The 13840-nt window shown below is 43.9% G+C and overlaps 1 protein-coding gene across 1 annotated transcript in view; it reads right to left on the bottom strand.

Moving 5' to 3' along the window:
* Positions 1–13840, bottom strand: part of LOC112263582 (ankyrin repeat domain-containing protein 11) — a 138327-nt gene that overhangs the window by 108438 nt on the left and 16049 nt on the right. Inside the window, 1 exon segment of the mRNA XM_042330868.1 lies at positions 15–93. The gene's annotated coding sequence lies outside the window, so the exon portion shown is untranslated.

Genomic DNA, 13840 nt, shown 5'->3' with positions numbered 1-13840 from the left:
TGTAAAATACATACCGATTCCATGGCTGTCTGCGGATGGGTGACGTTAAAATCCTGCTTTAAAAAGGGCTGCAGTAGGGAAGTCCAAAGAATCCTACAAAACAAAAGAAAACCAAAGGATTAGTTACAGAGCTGTTAGTTGGCGTTTAACATTCCTAATGAGATCTGGTGTAGGGAGTCATCTTCCCCACTCAGGTTGTCCTATTGCCCCAACACAGTATCTTAATGCAACCTTTCAAAGGTCAAAGCCCCACACCATGCCAGTCTCTCCTACCCCTGTAGACAGCCCCTCACAACCACCACCCCCCAGCCACAGCCCCTCACAACCACCCCCCCAGCCACAGCCCCTCACAACCACCCCCCAGCCACAGCCCCTCACAACCACCCCCCACAGCCACAGCCAACCACAACACTAGCTTTGTCCCAACTGAGGGCAGGGGTTTATCAGGATTTGAAAGATAGAGGGGCTTTTCAAAGGCCTTCAGTTGTGCCACATCGGTTACATTCCTGTGTCGCTGTCACCTAGCCCCTCGCTCACATTTGTTCCATGGCAGTTGTTCAAATAACATTGAGAGTCCACAAATGGTGATAACAAGTTGACTCAAGAGGACCACACACCCCAGTAGTTAGGCTCAGTGGTATTGTGGAAAAGTATATATATGTATAAAGGATAGAGAATAACATGATTTCAGTCTTAGATGGCGTTATTAACCAAGAGTTTGTTCTTTTCAGAAATTAATTAAATATAAAAAGGGCTTCTGTTTGTATCTTACCCTCTTTCCTTCTGAAGAGAACAGGTGCAAAGCTTACCGAATCGGTCAGGCTGCCATTATTCTTGAGTGCGAGGCCATGAAAGCAAAATCGCATTCCACTAGTAGAGATGTTAACGGTTAAATCGGTTAGCCACCGAAAATATATTCGACCGGTCATCCTTATCAGTCTACAGGTACATTTGCATAATGTAGTGGAATTCAATTGCAGCGTGTATTTTCGTTAGTCGTCATGCATCTTATTTTTCACACGCACAAAGCATACAGAGCCTAGTTTGAGGAGCGGAATAGCCTATCAACTGCCAGACAGCGCAAGAGCAGCTGGTACTGGAGTGCTCTTATAGTTATTGCACAACAAATAACAGTTCTAAGTGCAATCACATGTCAAAAAACTAAATAACTATAAATGTTGTGATGGCCGTGATTAAAAACAGCTAGTAATTGTATTTCTCAATCTTAACTCGGAATTAAAGCGCGCCTCCGAATCGCCATTTGAGTGCATAGGCTATAGTCAACGGTAGGCAGGCTATAGTCAACGGTAGGCAGGCTATAGTCAACGGTAGGCAGGCTATAGTCAACGGTAGGCAGGCTATAGTCAACGGTAGGCAGGCTATAGGCAACGGTAGGCAGGCTATAGGCAACGGTAGGCAGGCTATCAGCGTGTCACCCACCAATTTGCAATGTGAGCTTGAGGCTGCATAATAGTTTGAAGCCTGAACGGTTTACTTCAAATGAGAAATGTCTTACCTTGCTTCAAAGTAGCCTCGCCAAAATCCAACCATCGAAACGTGGAGGCAATTATTTTCTAAAGACTTCCGGCTGTCATTAACCAGCATTTCTCTGCTGTTCTATTGGTTTTCATATCACCTTTCTTTCATTGTTGAGAAACCAAAGGACCAATCCTAGTCATATTAACAACCCATCCTAGATGTTATTAGATTCCACCTCTAAGTTTCTAACTGAGATTTTCATCTGTCACTTTGTCATTATCTCACATTTTCAGCTCGGCTGGCATTGGGTGCTCTGTTTAGAACAGTGTTTTCAGCTCGGCTGGCATTGGGTGCTCTGTTTAGAACAGTGTTTTCAGCTCGGCTGGCATTGGGTGCTCTGTTTAGAACAGTGTTTTCGGCTCGGCTGGCATTGGGTGCTGTTTAGAACAGTGCTTTCGGCTCGGCTGGCATTGGGTGCTCTGTTTAGAACAGTGTTTTCGGCTCGGCTGGCATTGGGTGCTGTTTAGAACAGTGCTTTCGGCTCGGCTGGCATTGGGTGCTCTGTTTAGAACAGTGCTTTCGGCTCGGCTGGCATTGGGTGCTCTGTTTAGAACAGTGTTTTCGGCTCGGCTGGCATTGGGTGCTGTTTAGAACAGTGCTTTCGGCTCGGCTGGCATTGGGTGCTCTGTTTAGAACAGTGTTTTCGGCTCGGCTGGCATTGGGTGCTCTGTTTAGAACAGTGCTTTCGGCTCGGCTGGCATTGGGTGCTCTGTTTAGAACAGTGTTTTCGGCTCGGCTGGCATTGGGTGCTGTTTAGAACAGTGTTTTCGGCTCGGCTGGCACTGGGTGCTCTGTTTAGAACAGTGTTTTCAGCTCGGCTGGCATTGGGTGCTCTGTTTAGAACAGTGTTTTCAGCTCGGCTGGCATTGGGTGCTCTGTTTAGAACAGTGTTTCCCCAAGAATGGCATTTTCACAAATGTTTGAAAATTATGTTTTATTAGCGGCTTCATTACAGGAGTTGCATGTTCAATTATATAGCCTTTTGACTAAGATGATAGGCTTCTACTGTTGCATGTTTTCATTTAACTCTTAACGAAAAATGTCAGTTCCTTGTATGCAAGCATAACAATGTCTGTAGGTCACGTCATTTTACTGTTTGGGAAAAATGTAACTGTTTGTTGACTGCTTAATGAGGGTTGGTTAGTCGGCAGCAACATTCACCGAACTGTGCATCACTCGCCAATAGAGATAGCAATAGTCTTAGGTTAAGAAAATATATGTTACATCTGCAAACCATTTTATGTCTGTCAATCTAAGCAGCTAGAAATGGGACAGCAAGAATCTCAAGTTAACATACCGACTGAAGTGGATGACACTAGAGCCCAGGCCAGGCCAAGGGCTGGAGGTGCCAGGACAACACAGGAAGTGAGGCCAGATTAAGGGGCCAGGCCTCACTGGGATGGACAGGGGGGGGTGTCTGTGACGTGTCTGTTAAAATCAGAACTCTGTTGGTTCTCACAGCAGGAATCCAGGGATTGGACTAATCCAGAATGGAGAGCAGAGCACTCCCTCTTAAATGGGGCTTGAATACAGGCTTGTAATCTTACTAAGAAAATCCCCCGACCGCACAGTGACAAAGTACACTCCCTTTAAGCCGGGCCATGCTAAAACACACAAGACATCACTCATGGGTAACACAGATCAGTCTCTGGCAGGGTAAGCTCTTGGTTGGGTAGACTATGGACATCTGAGGATATAATGCCAGGGTTCAATTCAACTTGAATGTGAACTGTCGTATTTAGAATCCTTACGGAGCTTTAAATTCTGATTGAAATAAATAAAATAAAAACCAAAAAGTGATAACGCCAAACTCACTGATCTCTCTTTGTGCACCTATGATCAAATGAGCGAGACATTTCCTTTCAGTCACTGATAAGAGCCCCTACTACTAGCAAACACACTGCACATTAAAAACGCCATTAATCTGTCTGTGGAGGATCTCTCTCCCTCTAGGGTTGGCCGGAGGTTTTCCACCACTCGTAGGGTGCATACTATGTTGACCTTAAAAGGGAAACTTTGAGCCTGAGAAGCCCAGCTCTAGCGCTTTGCCGCAGCTCTTAGGGAGCTGGTTATATTCATCTTGAAAGAGGATGCTTCCACAATTATTCATACATTGGGAGGGATTACCAAAGACAGGACTTCAGTTTCACCACAGGCCATGGGCCAGGCTCTGCTGACCTCATGCCAACAAAGGTGAGACTGTTAAAGCTACCAGTCATTGAAAGGCACCCAAGCCCACACTTCTCAAACATCTCAAGCAGGATGACTCGGCCAAAAACACATGGCTCCTACCTTGTGGTAATGTGGTGGCCCCCTCATGCCCTCAGGGCATGCACAAGACTCAACGAGAAGAGACAGCTATGTCTGTAGGCAGGGGGAGAGAAGACCAGGTATTTTAAGAACGCCATAACAAGTTCATCCTGTGTCAGTATGTCAGTATGAGGCTTCCTGTAAGTGTGTTTGCCCTGGCCATAGCGAGGCAGAAGCACACAAATGCTCTTGTGCAAATATCCATAGTCCCGCCTGCCAGGGGCAGCTGGGCAGGATGTGACATAAGTTTGGAGCCTCGGACACGCAGAGACAGCCAACTGGTTTTTAAAAATAAAAAAATGTACACCAATGAGGTAATTTACTACCTGCTGACATTGAGCTGGAATAGAAGTCACCCGTTCACACACATAGGCAGGACAGGGAGCTGCCAGTCAGTCCAATGTGTCCAGGAATTGTACATTTATGACTGGGGAAGTAGTAAAGTCTAACAGGACCAAACTGGACCTTTAATCCCTGCCACATGGGGGGACAGACTGCTGGGAGCACCAACACGCCACCAAAGGTTTGGCCATTCACAGTCAAACCCAGAAATCTTAGTTACTTAGACTTAAATTAAGGTTTGCTAGGCATGTGGGGAGCCTGGGCTATTTCTGATCCATTTGAAGAGCCTCTGCAATAGGTAGTGAGGCTTGAGTGAGGCCTGTCTGCAGAGAGAGGAAGGGAAACGCTGAAGTTTGTGTCTGCTCCTCATTTTCTTTCCCTTTTGGTTCTGTGCAGCAGCTCTGGGCCCCTCCAGGGTCTCCCACCAAAGAGGGTGCTGCAGCTCTGGGCCCCTCCAGGGTCTCCCACCAAAGAGGGTGCTACAGCTCTGGGCCCCTCCAGGGTCTCCCACCAAAGAGGGTGCTGCAGCTCTGGGCCCCTTCAGGGTCTCACACCAAAGAGTGTGTGTGTTTGTCCTACAGTGGCCCCCCCAGGCGCAATGTCTCCAGTTACTACTCCAATGTTTGTCTGTGTGTTAATAGACATGTTTAGCAGGGTTTCTCTGGTGAATGAGACCGGTTCCCCAAAACCAGCCGTGTTTACACGACTTGTGTTGAGCCACACTGGGGGGCCACACTGCTCATTTGTAACGGCTGCATCTATCCTGGCTAATTAGGTTTGACTCAGCACGATGGGAGATTGAGAAGGCAGGCGACACATGAGTAAAAACTGCTGATTGAGGCGCAAAACCTGGCACAAAAGCTTCACAAAAATCCAGAGATACTAATCAGCACGGCTTTTAGGTGAGCCGTACCAGAAAGACCAGGCTTAAAGAGCACAGTCAGCACACAGACCGACATGGGCCAACTAGCCTGTAGCTTCACATCCAAACACACTGCAGGACACAGGCCTACAAGTACTAGCTAGCTATCTCTCCTTCTGGCTAACATCCCTGTTGTCTCATATAGGGGTTATGTTTCATGATATGGCCAAGTTGATGAGAAGAAATATGAGTAAAACAGGATATAGGAGTTGACCTAAACATGCAAAAGGTCAGAGGTGAGATTTCAAGCCTCCCCATCCTGACAGTTAGCAGGGGCAGCTCAGGACAAAGGAAATGTTCTTTTCACATGTTTGGCTATTTGAAGTGAATAAACTAACACCGTCTTTTAAAACAAATCCCTACTAGATGTGTGGTATTTCAACATCACCAGGGGAAAGCCAAACACTGGACTTTGTTCATGAGGAGTGGTGTGCACACATGTGCATGAGAAGGCAAGTCATACTTCTGACAAGTTTGAGAACCTGGCCCGTGTTGATTTCAACTACAGTCTCTGTAGACTCGAGTCCAGCTTTGAAGCCCAACGCCCAGGGTTTGAGATCCAAGAATCTCCTTGGAGTTGGGAGAGCAGTCACGGCCAATCCTAGGGCCTAGCCTCAACAACAGACAATGGCTGCCAGAGCTGCTCTGCTACAAACATACCACACTGTCCAGATAACTGCCTGAAGGAACACACACAACAACAACTGCTAACACTCAGACCCACAATCTCACACACAAAACAATTCCACATGCCATAGAGACGTAGCTATTTAATGAGTATATTTCCGGAGATTAGTCCACAACATGTTGCAATGGTGATAGGGCTGAAAACACAGACTGTGTCTGCAGGAGGGGGGGGGGGAGATACTGGACGCAATAGTGTATACACATGCTATTCTGAAGCCCAAAGCAAAGACTGGAAAATGTGGAAGAGAAAGCCGAGCTACTGAGAGACACAGAGCGAAGGGCGGAGAGTGAGAGGTCAGCCCCATTTGAGCTTTAGTAATATGGCTGGGGGGAGGGTAAAGTGAGTGGAGCTCTAAAAACAACTGGCTGGACTGTGTTGCTTCAGCCCGGGCTGCCACTGTGTGTCTGCAGCATGGCCCGTGGCTTGTGTGAACATGCAGGCCTATGTGGGGCACCAGTGCATTGTGGGATTACGGAGGAGACGGGTGGTCTAATGGTCGCTCGGGGGCATGCACAGCCATCCTTTATCGTGCCTCTTTTCTGCCCCCCCCTCTATTCCGCTCCCCAGAGCATCAGATTACAGGAAGCACCACCATTTTCACAATTTGGTCAGCTCCATTTATCTGGGAAATCTGGACAATGAGGCAGACTCCCCCCTTCTCTCAATGTGTCCCTGGGATACAGAGCACCTCTCCAGTCCTCTCTGGCTGCCCTATCAGAGAACACATCTGACGGAGCTGACAGCAGCCTGGGACTGGGACACTAGCTCCGACCTTTATGTCTGAATACTGAACATGCATCACAGAGCAGACACGGACACAGGGGGACAGGGAGAGTCTGCACTGTTCACCTACAGAGCAGCATGCACACAGACAGCATTTCCCTCGGCTCCATTTTTTTGTAGGCAGGGCACCAAGCTACTCGGGGTAGCATTGTTATTCAGCACTTGTTTGTAGAGTGCATTTTTTTCAAATCTGTCCCAAAATACAAATATTACTAAATAGAATACAGGAATAATAGACCTACTGTTGTGAATTACTCTTGAAAGCAATATGTTAACCAAGTTACCCAAATAGCTGGAGTGTTGGGTACCAGGGAAGAATATTACATATTTCCAGTAGTCTCTAAACAGCAGGAGAGCTGTAAACCCAAACATAAGCTGAAAACAATGAGTGGCAATAAATGGCAATTCAGGTTTCAGTTATTTAGATCAGTTGTGTTTATTCCGTCAACGATTCACTAGACCGAAAACACAACTAGCTCTGCTTCTCAAACATCAAATGTAGAAGTTGATGCAAACGTCAAATTTCAAAGTGTAAGGTTAAGGTTAGGCATTAAATTAGATTTAAGGTTAGGCATTAACTCCGAATGGTTACGGGTTAAAGTTTGGAATAGACTTTAAACAAAAATCTCAATAACTTTCTATTGCTGGATTCGAATTTGCTAACTTTGGATTCAGAGGCAGATGCTTAAATCCATCCGCCATCCCAGTCCACAACGACCTAGCAAAACCTACTTGAAGGTAACAGTGCTCACGGTGGCCGGTTTGTAACCTCCCGACGTCCTCAGACATGGATGGACGTCAAATACTGACTCATATCACGTGACCTGGCTGCAAAAACAAGTAGGAGTTGTATAGCAGGAGTGTGTGTGTGTGAGAGGAGTCAATTGTGTGTTGGCAGACTGCTATTCTTAATTTTAAAATATATATTTTGCACACAGCGCCGTTATTTGGCTTCTATTTATTTTTTTATGCGGTGGGACCGTGGCATGGAACCAGTTGACTTTAAGCTCGCACCGAATGTGAATCTAGCATTTGGGCCCACGTCTGACGGACAACTTTTTTCTCCACAGGATTATTCAGAAAGTATTTCACACCTCGCCGTTTTCCACATTTTGTTGTGTTACAGCCGGAATTTAAAATGTATATTGTTTGGCACTGTCCTACACACAATACCCCATAACGTCAAAGTGGAATTGTTTGCAAAAAATTTTACAAATTCATTTAAAATGAAAAGCTGAAATGTCTAAATATGTATTCAACCCCTTTGTTGTGGCAAGTCTAAAGTTCAGGAGTAAAACATATCTTAACATATCACATAAGTTGCGTGAAATAATAGTGTTTAACATGATTTTTGAATGACTACCTCATCTCTGTACCCCACACATACAGATAATTGTAATAATTAAGAATATATAAATATTTGGCCGAGCAATGTCAGAGGGGCTTAGACTAAAATACAGTAGAATAGGACAGAATACAGTATTAAAATAGGATATAATGCAAAATATGTAAACATTAAAGTGACTAGTGTTCCAATTATTAAAATAGCTAGTGATTTCAAGTCTATGTATATAGGGCAGCAGCCTCTAATGTGCTAGTGATGGCTATTTAACAGTCTGATGGCCTTGAGATTGAAAAACAGCTTCAGTCTCTCGGTCCCAGCTTTGAAGCATAAAGACCAGGGGAAGTTTTTCAATGCATTGCAAAGAAGGGCACCTATTGGTAGATGGGTAAAAATAATAAAAGCAGACATTGAATATCCCTTTGCGCATGGTGAAGTTATTACACTTTGAATGGTGTATCAATACACTCAGTCACTACAAAGATACAGGCGTCCTTCCTAAATCAGTTGCCGTAAAGGAAGGACACCGCTCAGGGATTTCATAATGAGGCCAATGGTGACTCGAAAACAGTTAGATTTTAAGGGCTGTGATAGGAGAAAACTGAGGATGGACCATGAACATTGTAGTTACTCCACAATATTAACCTAAATGACAGAGTTTGCAATAAGACACTAATGTAGAACTGCAAAAAATGTGGCAAAGAAATTAACGTTATGCCCTGAATACAAAGCATTGTTTGGGGCAAATCCAGCACACCACTCTTCATATTTTCAAGCATGGTGGCGACTGCATCATGTCATGAGTATGCTGGTCATCGGCAAGGGAGTTTAAGATATAAAATAATACAATTATGGAATAGAGCTACGCACAGACAAAATCTAGTTCAGTCTGGTTTCCAACAGACACGGGGACACAGAATGACCCATTCAGCAGGACAATAACCTAAAACACAAGGCCAAATATACACTGGAGTTGCTTACCAAGACAACATTGAATGTTCCTGTGTGGCCCAACCACAGTTTTGACTAATATTTATTGCAAGAATTGAAAATGGCTGTCTAGCAATGAACAACAACCAACATGAATGTTAATTATAATAATGTGGAAATATTCTACAGTCCAAGTGTGCAAAGTTCTTAGAGGCTTAGAAAAACTCACAGCTGTAAGTCACTGCTAGAGGTGATAATAGGTATTGACTAAAGGTGTGAATGCTTAGGTGAATGTGATATTTCTGTATTTAATTTAAAATAAATTGAGCAAAAAAAATCTAAAAGCATGTGTTTTCACTTTGTCATTATATGAATAAACAAAAATATTTAACTAGGCAAGTCAGTTACCCTCTCTAGCGTAGGGGGCAGTATTCAAAATTTTGGATGAAAAGCATGCCCAAATTAAACGGCCTGCTACTCGGGCCCAGAAGATATGATATGCATATAACTGGTAGATGTGGATAGAAAACACTAACGTTTCCAAAACTGTTAAAACAGTGTCTGTGAGTATAACAGAACTGAGGCGAAAACCTGAGAAAAATCCATTCAGGGAGTAGTTTTTATTGGTTTTGTAGTTTTCTATTCAATGCCATTACAGTATCCATTGACTTAGGACTCCATTTGCAGTTCCTATGCCTTCCACTAGATGTCAACAGTCTTTAGAAATCATTTCAGGCTTGCATTCTTATTAATGAGGGAGTAAGACCAGTCTGAGGGAGTAAGACCAGTCTGAACGAGTGGACCCTAACGTGACGCAGAACTTGTGCATTTCTTGACGACGTTATTGTCCGGTTGAAATATTATAGATCATTTAGGCTAAAAAAACTGAGGATTGAATATAAACATCGTTTGACATGTTTCTATGAACTTTACGGATACAATTAGGATTTTTTGTCTGATTGTTTTGACTGAGTTTATTTATTTACAATGACAGCCTGCCCCGGACAAACCCAGACAACGCTGGGCCAATTGTACGATCCCTATGGGACTCCCAATCATAGCAGGATGTGATTCGGCCTGGATTCGAACCAGGGTCTGTAGTGACGCCTCTTGCACTGAGATGCAGTACCGTAGACCGCTGCGCCACACAGAAGCCCATTATGGGATAGTGTGTCATCTTTTTTTATCCATTCTGAATGCAGGCTGTAAAAAAATGTGGAATAAGTCAAGGGGTATGAATAGTTTCTTCAGGTGCTGTACATGCAAATATTGGTACCCACTTGGCTCGCAAATTACACTTAGAGGTGCTAAGTACTCTCGGCCAGCATGCTATTGGTGCGTCTGAGCCCTTACAGAACGCAGGGTGATACGCAGGGTGCAAACCTTCTTATAAACTCAAAATACACACAAAATGTCTAAAGTGCCTAATGTAGTAACAAAGCATCTTCACCAAAATAACCGGTAAAACATGTAGCCTAAACTAATATTGCTAAATACTGTAAAAATGAATGTGAACGCATTTGCAAATGCATAGCCTCCATCTACCGTCTTTGACGAGACACAGGCACTTACTATTGAGACAGGGGTCACGTTAGAGTTCAGAAATCAGCATTTTCAAAAAGCAGACCGTCAAAAAAGTGTTTTAAACCATTTCCACTTGCGTTTTGTATTGAAAGTCAGTGTTTTTTTTGCTGACCAGAGGCATGCAACTGTAGTTTTCTACAGAAAATACATTAGTGCAGCACATTCAGAAAACAGCTTCATTTTCATCAGATGCCAACAGAAGTGCAACGGTATTTGGCCAGCAGCCACACAAGTTAATGAGCATACAATGAAAAATCAAGGTATATTCTGCAAAAACTACGCATGGTCATCATATTTGTAAATGTTTATCATAGAAAAAAATGCAGCCAGCTATATTTGTTAATGTTTCGTTTGAAGTTAATCTTGCATTTTACCAGAGAAAAGTAGGTTTCACTGAGAAAAGTACAGAAGAAAAAGTAGCTACACATCAGTCAGAGTGCTGTCTGCTGATAGAATGCCCCTTCGTGAATTCTCAGAGTGGAGAAGTGCAACTGAAGCACAAAACTTGTCTGATACCGAGCAGATATTACCATAAGAAGCATTTTAGATCTGCATTTACAAAACATGTTATTTTCCACCTTATCCAATATCTCACCCTGTCCGCCTCTCAAAGTCCCCACAATAACTTAAGGCTCTGAACAACAGCAGCAGCTCAATATGACAGACACCAGAGTCCAGCGGCAGCCTGATATATTTCAAGCAGCACGCTTATTTTAATATCTTACTGAGGCAAATTAGATTCAGCCATCCTATCAGTCCTCTACATTAGAGAGGAACCTGACACTGCCACCTGAGGGGGGAGTAGGGGGATGTGTGCTGCGTGTGAGAGAGACCTGCACACTGCCCTTCTTCAAAAACATCTACATTATTGATCAGGCTGGCTTCTGCAGGGACCACGCTAAACCTCCTCAGCTCCAGCGCAGGCAGGCGAGGCTGCAGAGAAGCAGTCAGCCAGGCAAGCAGTCAGGGGGACTGAGAACTGAGCCAGGCAGGCAGCACCACAGGCCCTTTCACACTGCGAGAACAACACCACAGGCACAAACCCATCTTGCTGTTTGCACTGATGTGCACATCCATGTACATGTTTTGTATTCTAAAGATTGCAGTGAAATGGGAAATTACTTCAAATTTACTGATTATTCTTGAACAACATATGAATAACATATGGCCTATCAGCCTTTGATAGGTTCTTAGCAGAATAGAAAATGTTCAACAAGGTACTTAGGCTACACAATGAAATAGGGCTAGGTTTTAGTCCTGAACATGATTAGAGCTTGACTACTGCAACAACAACAAAAAAGCTATTAGCATATGGAAAAGATAAGCTTGAGCCTTCAACTAGGCCCCCATAACAGGCATTCCCGCCAAATAACCATTGCACTTCGACCACAGTTCAAGCATATGGACCTCATTGATTTCTAAACTGGAATCAAATTCAACACGATTTTGAGCCTCCCCAAAACAAGCGATAACATTAAAATGCAAATATCCATCTGAAGGGATGTGCATTTTTACCCCAGGTCCACATAGAGAAGGCCTCTAACATGGCCAGGGTAGGTTAAGGAGAGGGTCCATCTGTTTAGTACTATAGAAAGAATTGTAGTCTTACGACTCATGGTAAGGAAGATAGCTAGGTGGGACAACCACATCCCCTCTGCATTGTAACTAAGTCGCACTGGATTTATTTATTATTTGCCTTTATTTAACGAGGCAAGTCAGTTAAGAACAAATTCTTATTTATAATGATGGCCTACCGGGGAACAGTGGGTTAAACTGCCTTGTTCAGGGGCAGAACGGCAGATTTTTTACTTTGGCAACTCGGAGATTCGATCCAGCAACCTTTCAGTTACTGGCCCAACGCTCTAACCACTAGGCTCCCTGCCAGCCCAAGAGCGTCTGCTAAATGATTAGAATATAAACGTAAACAGGATGAGGAACAATTATGAAAGGAAGATAGGCAGAGTGATGCAACCAGAGTGAGGGGAAGATAATGGTAGAACATTTTAAAAAAGGATGAAATTAAGCAATTTCATCAAATGAAGGAAGAAAGCGAGGGAGGAGAGAGGATTGAATTGAGAATCAGCACCACTCCTGACACAGTTACCAGTGCGTGTTTGTTCAGCACAGCCACCATCCACACTGGCCTCACACACTCCATGGCAAAACACCCAACATTCTGCTGTTGTCAAGGTAACCGTTTCTCCATAAGGCGAAACCCACATTCCAAGGAATTCAAACACTCACTGGCCCGAATCTAAAACGTGTGCTTAAACGTATGTGCTTTCTCCTGGAGAGTTTCTGCTTCCTCTTTAAAGAAATAAGAAAACCCTTTTCAGAATTCAAGAGGAAACGCGAGTATGATAAATGGAGTGAGTTTTGTGGACGAGGAGGTCGATAGGAAATCAAACCTCGCCCCGGGGGGCAGACACATCCCTGGTCTCCTGTTGATACTGTGTTCTGAAATAACAGACAATAACACTGCCATTTCAAAATGGCCCCTATTAAAACCATAAAGACTTTCTAAATGTCAAGCAGGCAGCAGACATGCACACACATCTTCACTACCATGGCTGAGTGCTTGTTTGTGACTGACTAGCTCACAGACACAATGGGAGGGGTTGATGCGCGCACCCCCCCCCCGGCTGTCTACCACATACACATGCCCTAGTGCAACAGCAGAGGTGGATTGGGGGTCAGTCAGAGAACACACATTATCCCTCCCCATCTTCAGCTGACTAACCATCACATTTTTGAAAAAACAAAAAGCGAGGCTTCAGAAATTTCACACAAAAAAATCTAAACCAACCATAGTATTTCCTAATCTAAAACATAGCAGCGCATTTCACAGTACCAAATCCAACCCCATCTCATTCTACAGCCCATCATCACCATCACCATGGTGATGTGTACATTGATATTACATCTACCCTCCTCTGCAGAAGCAAATCAGAGGCTGAATGCCAGGTTGTTAGAATGCCTGTGCAGATTTAGCCATGACATTTAAGACAAATTATTTCAGATTTTACTGTATTATTCATTGGAGCGTAGCAGTGGAAAGGAAGTTAAACTACAAAGTGTACTTCTCCCATAAAATAATATTCCATGTCTTGACAGGATGTGTGGGTAGCTCTTTACATTAACAATTAAGGGGTTTTAATCCATTTGAACCCCAGGGAAGACAGTGAGAGGTCTATCAGAACAATTAACACTACTATTATTACCAATATTTCATCATTTGACATTGATATGCCCAGAGGAAACCAATAGGTAGAACACACCTGGCGAGAGAGGCTACGTGTGTGAGAAAGCATTTTACAATGTGCATTGTCCTCCACCCATCTCCAGCCCTCATGTTGGAGCTGTGATGGCTGCACTGAAATAGTGAAGTAAACATCTGACT

The sequence above is a fragment of the Oncorhynchus tshawytscha genome, linkage group LG12, assembly GCF_018296145.1.
Source record: "Oncorhynchus tshawytscha isolate Ot180627B linkage group LG12, Otsh_v2.0, whole genome shotgun sequence".
In the NCBI taxonomy this organism is placed as follows: Eukaryota; Metazoa; Chordata; class Actinopteri; order Salmoniformes; family Salmonidae; genus Oncorhynchus; species Oncorhynchus tshawytscha.
The sequence above is the reverse complement of the archived record's forward strand: the minus strand, read 5'-3'. Positions and strand labels throughout refer to the sequence as shown.